At 45.7% G+C, this 10,213-nt stretch overlaps 1 long non-coding RNA gene across 1 annotated transcript in view; it reads right to left on the minus strand.

Moving 5' to 3' along the window:
* Positions 1–2,399: 2,399 nt before the first annotated feature.
* LOC102308204 overlaps positions 2,400–10,213 on the minus strand; it is a 44,691-nt gene continuing 36,877 nt past the window's right edge. Inside the window, exon 3 of the long non-coding RNA XR_316666.3 lies at positions 2,400–3,508. This is a non-coding gene — a long non-coding RNA (uncharacterized LOC102308204). The remainder of the gene's footprint in view (positions 3,509–10,213) is intronic.

Here is a 10,213-nt window from a genome sequence, read left to right on the forward strand (position 1 = left end):
GCACGAAGCTCTGATTTACTACTTAACCCTTAAGACCTGAATGCAGCATCAATGCCGAGAAGGGAATCTTTTTAACTGTGCTGGTTTTCATGGTTTATTAATAAAGAACCAGAGATTTATTTTACCATAAAATTCGACTTAATAAGTGAATCATTAACAAAATAATATTGTTTTTCCAAGATGATGTTATGGCTTTTTTGTTAAGTGCATTTATGTGTGTGCTGTTTCACACACTCAAAAGATGTTAAAATGATAAAAAAAAAAAAAATCATCAGCAAATGAATCTAAAATGATCAATAAATGTGTTTCAAACCTTGGAGGGCCACTTACCGTGCCAGATCTCTTCCTGAGCTTCCAGCTGCAGCTGCTGGCTTTCATCAGCCAGTAGAGTTTGTCCAGAGTATAAATGAGCACTTCATTACTACATGAAGTACAAACTGGTAAATGTCACTGAACACATATATTAGTGTTTTTCTTTAACATCACTCACTATCTGTATGAGTTACATCTGCCTTCAAACGCACTGAGCAAGTTCTGAATCATAAGAATGCAGGAGAGGGCGGCTCCTCTGTGTACCCTGCAGTACCTGCCTAACACGCTCTGCCTCCCACCCAACATGTGCGGTCTTTGTTCGGTACCGAACACGTTTGATCCCGACGCTGCGTTCCACTGATTTGTTAACAGTGATCAAAGATCTAAAGCAGGCCTCGTCCTCGCGTCTTTGATCATAAATTCATCAATTCAAGCTCTTTACAGCACGTTCCCATATCAGCCCTGATGTGGGACAAGATTAAACTCTCTGTTACACTGCTTACTACCATCTTCTGTCTTCATGGAAAATATTACATTTATTTGGCACCATCGACTCTTCACTCAGCTTTATTTCTTTTAATGAAAATTTAAAAAATACTTCTTTTTAGTTCCTACTGAAATTCTGAATTCCTACTGCGAAATCCTGCAGTGCAATTTCAGAGAGTAAGCAACAATAGTGTTGCTTACAAAGAAAACAATTTCATTGGAAATTCTAGGAGCTGGGATGTGATTATGTCTGCAGAAAAAATAACTAAATAAGCTCTGTGTGTAATTTTAGCATTAAGTTCTAGTGAAACTCGTGAAATTAATACATGAACTCTTAAAATAGACATTTGACACACTGGATACTAAACGATGCACTTATGTAACAAAAAAAAGGCTTTACTAACTAACATTCTTTCACGTTTCTATTGTGTGTTTAACTCAAAGCACGTTTGATCAGTCATCATATGTTCATCAGACCTGGAATCTATTAAACATTTGCGCGTCTTAACTTGGCTCTGAATGCTTGGTTTTCCTTAAAGTGCTGAAACTTTAAAACCAAAGTCGGCACGAGTGGAAAAAAGACTAACGTTCACACACTTCCTTCATGTTAAGGAGTCCTGATTTAATCTTGGTGCCAGTGTTTAACTCCCAGGACCAGGGAGGAGATGCAGAAACACTTAGAGAGTGCTGGCGTGTGTAACAAAAGCCATAGAATATCTGACAACAGCTTTATAACAAAATTAGTCATGGCTAAGCAGAAAGCATGTAATCCAGTTAGAACAGCTTTTGCCACGAGCTCTTTTATTTTGAAAATGCACTTCACAAATTAAATCACTGCGCTGTCATCAAGTATCTGTCAGTAATGCGAGCTCCTCATCAGATACACCTTTAGAGCTGGTCCGTGCTCCTCGCCGCGCTCAGCCGTACCTCTGCAGGCCCGGAGCACTTCGGAAAGACGAGTTCAGGCGGAACGTTTCTGCTCGGAGTTATGGCTGCAGGATGATGGGAGCCGATGTGACTCGCAGCCAACGGTGGCCCGGGCCGAGCTCCGTGCTTTGTTCCCAGATCGAGGGGTTAATGGCTTTCCGTACTGGGCGGTGAGGGAGGAGAGGCGCAGCTTTTTTCAGGCATTCTCTGTCGGAAAATTAGGATGCAGCCTCTGTTGTCATAGCCAGGGAGCTGTCTGCCACTTTCCCAGCAGCCCTTGGGCCTGTGACAGGGAGATGGATGATATCTGCAGCCTGGCCGCACTGCTCCCCAAACACACACACACACACACACACACAGTTTGTCTCTGTTTCACACACACACAAACACCTATGCATGCACACACACACACTCTCTTTCTTGCACTTTTTTCCTTCCTTATTCTCATATTGTTGGCTTCTCTGACACACACGTACAGAGTGCGACTGTTTGTGTAGTACGCCCCTCTATTTGCTGCCTTTGGCAACAAAACCAATATCCTACATATCATGGGGAATCAAAATCGCACAAGTGAAAACAATGAAACTGTTTTGAGGGAAACTGCAGGATTCCTCCGCTGTTTGCTTACATGGAGTAAAAATATTATATTTCGAAATAACCAAACACACGCAGCATAATCAGCAGAGGTGTTTATTAAAATCAGCAGAAAGAGCAGACGCTCCAACATCTACATTTAATGCTCGTGAATTCATGAATTGTTCAAACTGTGTACAGAGAAGTGCGGGATATTTCATTAACGAGGAAAATTGCGTGGATGTGCTTTGCAAACGATGACTTAACTTGCACGGCTCAGCTCACAGCTGTAGACGCTTTAATTAATAAAGAAGCTGGATTTGGATTACAGCAGTGTATACAAGTCCATGCCCCATCCCACCACCTTCGTCTTCTCCTTTCCTCCACGCAGTTCCGTTCTCATTGTCCTTACCTGCTATCCCACTCTCCACCGTGCTGCTGATGTTCCTGCAGTTGGGATGGAATCCAGTGGCCATGTCACCTGAGCAACAGCCGGTGCATACTAATGAGGAGCCGAGGGGGCGCGGGGCTCGAGTCTGCTCTTCTCAAACTGGCAGGATTAAAAAAAAAAAAGACAGGGGAAAAAAAGTCTCCTTCACCACTTCACTTTAAATCCCCCCCTTCCCCCTTTTCTCCACACCTTTCTTCCTCCTCTTCCCTCTCATCACTTTGGAATAACAGAGAGAATGGGAGCTGTAAGAGGCAGACGAGGGTAGAAAAACAAGGAGAGGAGAAGGGACAAACAAGGCGCTGCAAGCAGAGGACAGAAGTGAGGGAAATGGTGACATGGGAGAGGGACGGGTGGAGAGGAAGGGAGAATGAGAGCCGGTAGGGAGCAGGGAGTAAAGGGAAACATCCATCACTGTTTTAAGTGACTGCAGTGGGACGGAGCTGAGTAAAAGGTCGTCTGGTCTCTTCCTGAGCAGAGTGGGCACCTGGGCAGAGCTGAGCGCCTTCCAAATGACTCCGGGCTAATTATCTCGCGCAGGCCGTCTGTTACGGCGGTCTGACACTTTTACTGACTCACTCGTCTACTGCAAGCAAAACAAGGCAGTCACACAACTAAACTCTCATCTGCTGCTGTCTGCTGGCATAATGGATCAGACTGAATAAGACTAGAAAAGTAAGGATTTTGTTGATGGTGTTGCAGATGCAAGTGGTATCTGTCTTACCTTAAAGCATGGAGAATGGCAGACAATTGCCGGGGCTCCTAGACGAGGAGAGATAATGATAGCAATTTAGCATAAATGTAGGAACACAGAAACTCCACCACCCGTCTTTTACACAAGAGAATTTGTGAAACGTTAAGCCTTTTGTAGTGAAAGATACAAATCCATCCATGCAAACTCTGAAGAAACACAGTTTTATTATCTAAGGATCCACCTGCTCAGGGGATCAGTGGATACACTTGAGGACACACGAGGAATTCCGAGTCATGGCCTGTTTCAGCATGAACAGAAAGCACGCTGAACATGTGTCTGCTGGAGTTACAGGCGTAGGCTTAACTGAATCTTTAGCTACAAAAGCAACGACGTGGCTACAGAAGCAGGAGTTCCAGTAAGTGTAAACTCAAACTGGACATCAGTGCCAAAGTTACCACAGCCCAAATGTCTGGCAGCCAAGGGGTTAAAAACATTTAGCCTGGGGTGACAATGCCGGCTAGCTATAGGTCACATTCAAGTCCCAGCCACTGGACAGCCAGCCGGCAAGACAGAGCGTAATTATCCCAGCCAGTTACAGTTCAATAACTCCATCAAGCCGCTAGCCAGATACCAGGTTTCCCTGGCAACGCCTCCGAAGTGAATCGCAGATCAGAGAGAGAGAGAGAGAGAGAGAATGGCGAGAAAACACGGGACCCGAGCAGGGAGCAGGGCCAGGAGACACCCTCGAATACTGTGGACCTGCGCACAGCACAAACACTCGCAACCAACCAGGTCTGCGAGCATTCCAGTTGGCTAAGCCGAGACCTCTGCTCTGCCAGGCCGTCAGTCTGCTCCCTCGGAGCTTTGTTGTTTGCTTTTTAATCATCGGCCCCACTTTTCCACAATCCTGCTCCGTGCCCACGGGCCCGCCGCGAAAATCCTCGAGTCTCAGCACAGATCGCTTGTCCTTTCAACAGACAGCTGCACCTCCCACAGCACTTACTGTAATCTGTAATAGTTAATGGAGTTTATCTCCCGTCGCCCTGAGAATAATAAAGAAACTTTTGTGCTTTCCATGCATGAGGATAATTACATTACAAGTGGCACTATGATTTATACCCCTTGATTGAATTAAAAACAAAATTGAATAGGCTGTGTACAAAAATGTGTGTATTTCTCCATTATTTGTGTGTGTCGCTTTGTCGCTAACGCACTTCTACGTGTGTGCGTTTAGGTGACTGTCTGGCCTCCTGCCGCAGTGTCTGGAAACTCAGACACTCCCCCTCCATTCTGTACTGCCCCACTATCAGGCATACCTGATACCCCCCACCCCCAAACACACACACCTACACACTGACCACCACCACCTGCGCCTCCTCCCCACCCTGCTGCGATAAGAGATCCTCCAACAGGAAAGCCTGACAATCGAAAACAACCAAAAATCAAAAACAAGCCATCTAATTCACAAAATCCACCTGATTTCCATGTCGCTCCAGCCCAAATCCTAACGTGCCGAATAAATGTTAATCTGGCCTTATTGCTTTTAAAGCTGAGCGACGCGGCGGCGGAGTGTGTTACATGACCACCTCTGAACAATGGAGCGTAATCTCTCACACACACTCGGGCCATCAGCTGGAGTCTTTAGTTTATCTCCACCTATTCAAGGTCTGGATCAATGTTTCCTGCAGGAGCTTGAAGACTTGGCGAGAACAGAAACCTCATACCGACAGCTGTTTGTTTAACACGAGTGCAGATAAAAGCGCATCGCAACATATTAATATACGAGATCTGCTGATCCGTGCAGCAATTTCAATTATTTCGCTTTAATCAGTCCAAACATAATATTTAACATCCTGTGTCTAAACCGGCACCAGGAAAAGTCTTTTGATTGGCTCGGCATAAACACGGTGCATAAACGTTTTGTTTTTTTTAAAACAGAAACAGAAAAGAAAAGCTAATATTGCCCCTCGCTGTTAGATAGTGCAACCTTGACAGACACTTTCAGATCTACTATAACTGCAACCTGATTAAGAGTTCATTAAAAAAAGTTTGAACAATTTGAATCAGCTCTTATTTTAAATTAACCCATTTTTTAAAGTCACACTTTATACACTTCAATAATAAGTAATAACAAAACTGACACTGACAAAATAAAAGACTTTTAATGAGGAACATATTAATCCTAAAGTGTCAATGTTTTCCCTCAGCACAATGCCTACAGGCTTGGATCTGTTCACTTTCAATAAAATCACGACTTTTACAGCGTTAAAGCTTTAGCAGCATTTTCCTGAACGACACTTCCTGCCTTCGCTGCTACGTCTGATGCAGTGTGTGATGTGTGATGGCAGAATCGAGATCAATTTAGCGGTAGCTCATTGAGAACTAGTTTGACTTTGAACAAAGTTTGTATTCCCCATTGAGCGCAGTTACAAACCAGCTGGGAGCTGATTTTTACGGGGTGATATTTATTGGATCCTTGGCGGATTGCTCTGAGCGTGCTGCTTTGTTACTGTTGGAGGGGGGTGGGGGGGTGGTTGTTTCATCAGTGGGCTCGGGTGCTGCCAGACTTTGCTGCGTGTCAGACAGACCCTAATAAAACTGTCTGGCTGTTTTGTGGGCACCAGCTCCGCTCTGCCTGTGCTGCGTCTGACTGCTCAGCACTTGTCGCACTGTGCCTGGCTGTTTGGTATTCATGGGGCATGGCGCTCCTTCAGCTGTTGCTGGGGGCTCTGTGGCATAGGCACAGACTATTAGTTGGCATCGGCATTGTTCGCTATGAAACCAAATAGGGAGACGAGAAAAAAAAAAACATAATTAGGGAGAGAGAAAGACTGGAGACTGGGAGAGAGATGGAGAGGAGGGCATTAGAGAGAAAATCAATTGTTTTGAACTGTATTCCTAATACGAGTAATTTAGCAGAAATTAGGTTTTCAGAAAAGCATGCCGTCTTGGGAAAAACTGAAAGTTTAAAAACCAGGTCAAGCTGTAATTGTAAATGAATTCACACCTTTCTCTGGCACAAAAGGAAAAGAACCGATTTTTTTTTTTATGCAGACCTAATTTATTGTAATTGCACTTCTATAGTCATGTTTATAAGAGACGGGTCCAGTGTTGTCATTTTCTATTCAGCATTCAATCTTGTCCATTTCTCTTTAAGAGCCTGTCTTAATGAATTACGATGTCTGTCTGCGCTGAGCTACGCCTCCCGTTTAAATATTGATTGAGATCATTAACCAATTTGGTCGTTTCATCTCACCACAATCGCAGATTTCAACAGAAATATTCAGATGAAGAGAGCAACTCGATTTCTGTTGACCCGATTCCACATTTTCAAAGCGTGGCCATAGGTTTTTATTTCACATACTGCATGGTGTCTTTCTTTATTTCCCCTGATTTGAACAATCGGGACCTTTCAAAATCATTTAAATATAGAAAGATATAAAGTCATTAGAGTATTTTTTGTTTATGTATCTGGTTTATGTGCATACTTCTAACTAAAAAAAAAAAAGGTAGAAGTGAATTATAATTAGAAGAATTATTTTGAGGCTAATGTAGAAAATTTATATTCTAACCGTAAAATATTTGAAGACTTTCTGACATCTGGCTGAGAAATGTATCAATTTATGAAGCAGATAAGTGAAATTATCAACTATGAAAAATGTAAAGAAAAAAATGTTTTTGAACTTGTGTGTTTTAGCTCTCCAGTGCTCACAGCAGCAGCAGATGTGGCATTAGTCCTTTTGCTCCTATAGCGTCTAGACTTATCAATTTCAGAGTGACTGCTCTGGTAATGGAGGATCAGATATATTGGCTGTGTGGAGGTGGTGACAGGGGTTAATCAACATGAGCCTGGGGTGTGGTGGTTTGGACTGGTTGGTGTCCTGTCATTTCTAATCAGATCATGTGTTACTAGAATTGTATTCAAACACAGATGTTGACACAAAGAGAGATTACGGTGCCGGTTGACAGCCCAGTGCAGAATCGATGGGTATTTTTCGCTTTAATGGCGGCGGTACTGGCGCCATTACGAAAGGCGTCTTTCATGATTTTGGGGGGAAAAACAAACAAAAAAAATTCAAACAAGCGCAGCCCTGCAGATGCAGTCGCATCAGTGCTGCAGTTTTCCTTAACGGGTTCGTACACGATGTCACGGAGGAGCCAACAGAACACAAACCCTTCACATATGTGCTTTTTTTTTTACTGCGCTAAGCTATTTCCTTTCTGTGTGTTAGCCATTCTCTGCACCGTCCCATCCATACATGCATTTTTAAAAGAAAATCAGCCGCTGATTCTTTCCGATTCCATGTGAAACATTCGGCAGAAAGTCGATTGTGCCGTCCGCCCGCGTCCCAAGAGCCTAACCCGTGATTTTTCATCAAGAGAGCTCACAAGTTAGGGTCTCAGGGAGCAGGTGAAGTACGACAGAGTCTACAGAGGAGCCGCAGTCAGCTGCAGGGCACTGACACCTTTCTTTCTCTCTTACTCACTCACACACAAATGCACACACACACTCACACACACACACTGTCTCTTCGTCAACCAGTGCCACTTAAACGTATCAAATTTCTATCAAAAGGCACCGAAAGCTACAAAGTGTCTATAGTTTAAATATAGTTGAAACTATAGGCACAGGCTGCAATTAAAAAACAAAGTAGCTCTGCACAGATATATGCTCCAGCGTTCCTCCGTTCTTCCACTGCGGACAACTTTTTTTTTCTCGACGGCTTGGTTTGATTCCTGTGCACACAAAGACCTGCAAAGGTAGACAGATTTTCAGGCATATGTTTAAATACACTAAAAAACAACAAAGCAGCAGACAGCAGCAGTGGCAGCAGTAGGCTGCAGAGATGACAAAGAAAGACAAAGCAGGGATTTCGCCGGAGACGGCCAGACCTAAATGATCTTCGTGGCAGTGCCCAGACAGAAGCAGAAGCAGAGGCTCAGACAAACAGACAAGCCTGCACTGCCTGCTCTGTGCTAACTAGCCTTTGTGCTGAGGAAGGAAAAGCCCCCTAGCCAAGCAGCTGGGCTCGCCTTTGTCCTAAAGAGCATCAGCTGATCATCAGTCTAAATTTCTCGCTTCCAGGGTGGCGGGACCAGGACCTGGCTGGCAGACTCTGCTCGACTGATGGATGCAGAGAGCCACCAGCAGCAGCCTCACCCTCTGGCTTTCCATCACAGCAGCCCCTACGGATAGGTACGGTTAGACACTGAATCCAAAAAAATAAAAAACGCACGGCACTTTGAGCTGCTCAGCATTACACAGAATGCGGGTAAATTTCCAGAAAAATCATCTTTTCACAAAAGCAGTACGAACGAGAGAAGGGCGGGTTCGTCTTCAGCACAGGTACCGAAACTTGCCTCCCTTCCCATATTTCACTTTCCACTGCTGACTGCAATACCCTCGACACCAGACTCTACCACCTACCAGCCCAACTCTGCCGCCACAGCAGCAAGCTTGGCGATAAGTTATCAGTGTCAGAAGGCACGGCGCTTCAGTGAGACAATTAACTGGAAAGCAGCTCCAGCCCGGCCGGAGCCAAACAGTCACAATCCAGACCTTAGCTGCACTTAAAAATGCCAAACTGCAGTAAATGCTAAAGCAATACTGAAAACATTCCCATATCGTTTTCACTGGTCGTGTACCCAAACACACCAGTGAATGCCCCCCCCCCCCACTCCCCCGCCCCCCTCCTCCTCAGACCAGGAGAAGAAAAAAAAGCAGCCGGATAGATGTCTCTGACTGTCTCCTTCTCTCTGGGGAACGCCAGGCAAAGTGGAGGCTTCCGGAAATGAATGCGCCGCGCCACCCGACGCGTTGCCTCGCATGCTCACTCTTCTGTCTGCCATCGACTACGCCTTTTGTTATCCGCCTCTGAGCTGAGGATGATGAAGAACAGAACGAGCGGGGGGGGGAAAAGGGCAGTGGCAGAAGAAAGGAGGGGGAGACGGTGGGGGGCGGCGCGGGTGCCGGTAAAGGCTGAGGTGTCCGCGGGAAGCTGCAGCCAGACGCAGGTCAGTGAGGTGGGACGTCTCCGCCACCCCACCCCTCACCCTCACCCCCACCCACTACTCCCCAGCACACAGCATCCCTCCTTTCCAATTGCATTGTCAGCTCCATCTCAGCATCTCAACCCCCACCCCTCCACAGCACCAATACCACCACCAGAACTACTCATTCTCCTCCTACCTGCTCATGACGATGGGACATCAGCCATGTCGTGACACTGTTATCTACACCCTCTACTTTTATTTTTCTTCCCTCTCTTCTTCTCTCTCGTACCCATCGCAGGTCCGACGCGTCACACTGCCGTTGCCAAACAAACAACGGGATATAAAAAAATTAAAACGAGAAACCCCAAAACATTTGCTCCCTCTAGCTGCCGCTGCCGCCGGAACCCGCTACTTTGCTTTCACTCATCCCCCTCCCCCATCTGACCCTTGCACCCCAAGCCCTACCTTCTATTACTATCTCCACCCCACCCCCTCCCACCACCCATCACTCCAGGTCTGTACCTGTCTGCTTGTCTGTTTCTCCCTGTCTGCAGCTGCTTGCCCAAAGTGAGATACTGCAGCAGGAGTCTGCAGCGACAGCCCTCGCTCTTTCTCTCCCCCCTCTCTCTCTCTCTCTCACACACACACCCTCCATCCAGCCTTTGCTGGTGAACACGTTCCTCCCTGTGCTGATCAATTTCTTCTCTTTTTCAGCAGCACACACACACACACACACACACACACACACACACACACACACACACACACACACACACACA

The sequence above is a fragment of the Haplochromis burtoni genome, unplaced genomic scaffold, assembly GCF_018398535.1.
Source record: "Haplochromis burtoni strain Fernald_Lab_line unplaced genomic scaffold, NCSU_Asbu1 Contig_24, whole genome shotgun sequence".
Lineage (NCBI taxonomy): Eukaryota > Metazoa > Chordata > Actinopteri > Cichliformes > Cichlidae > Haplochromis > Haplochromis burtoni.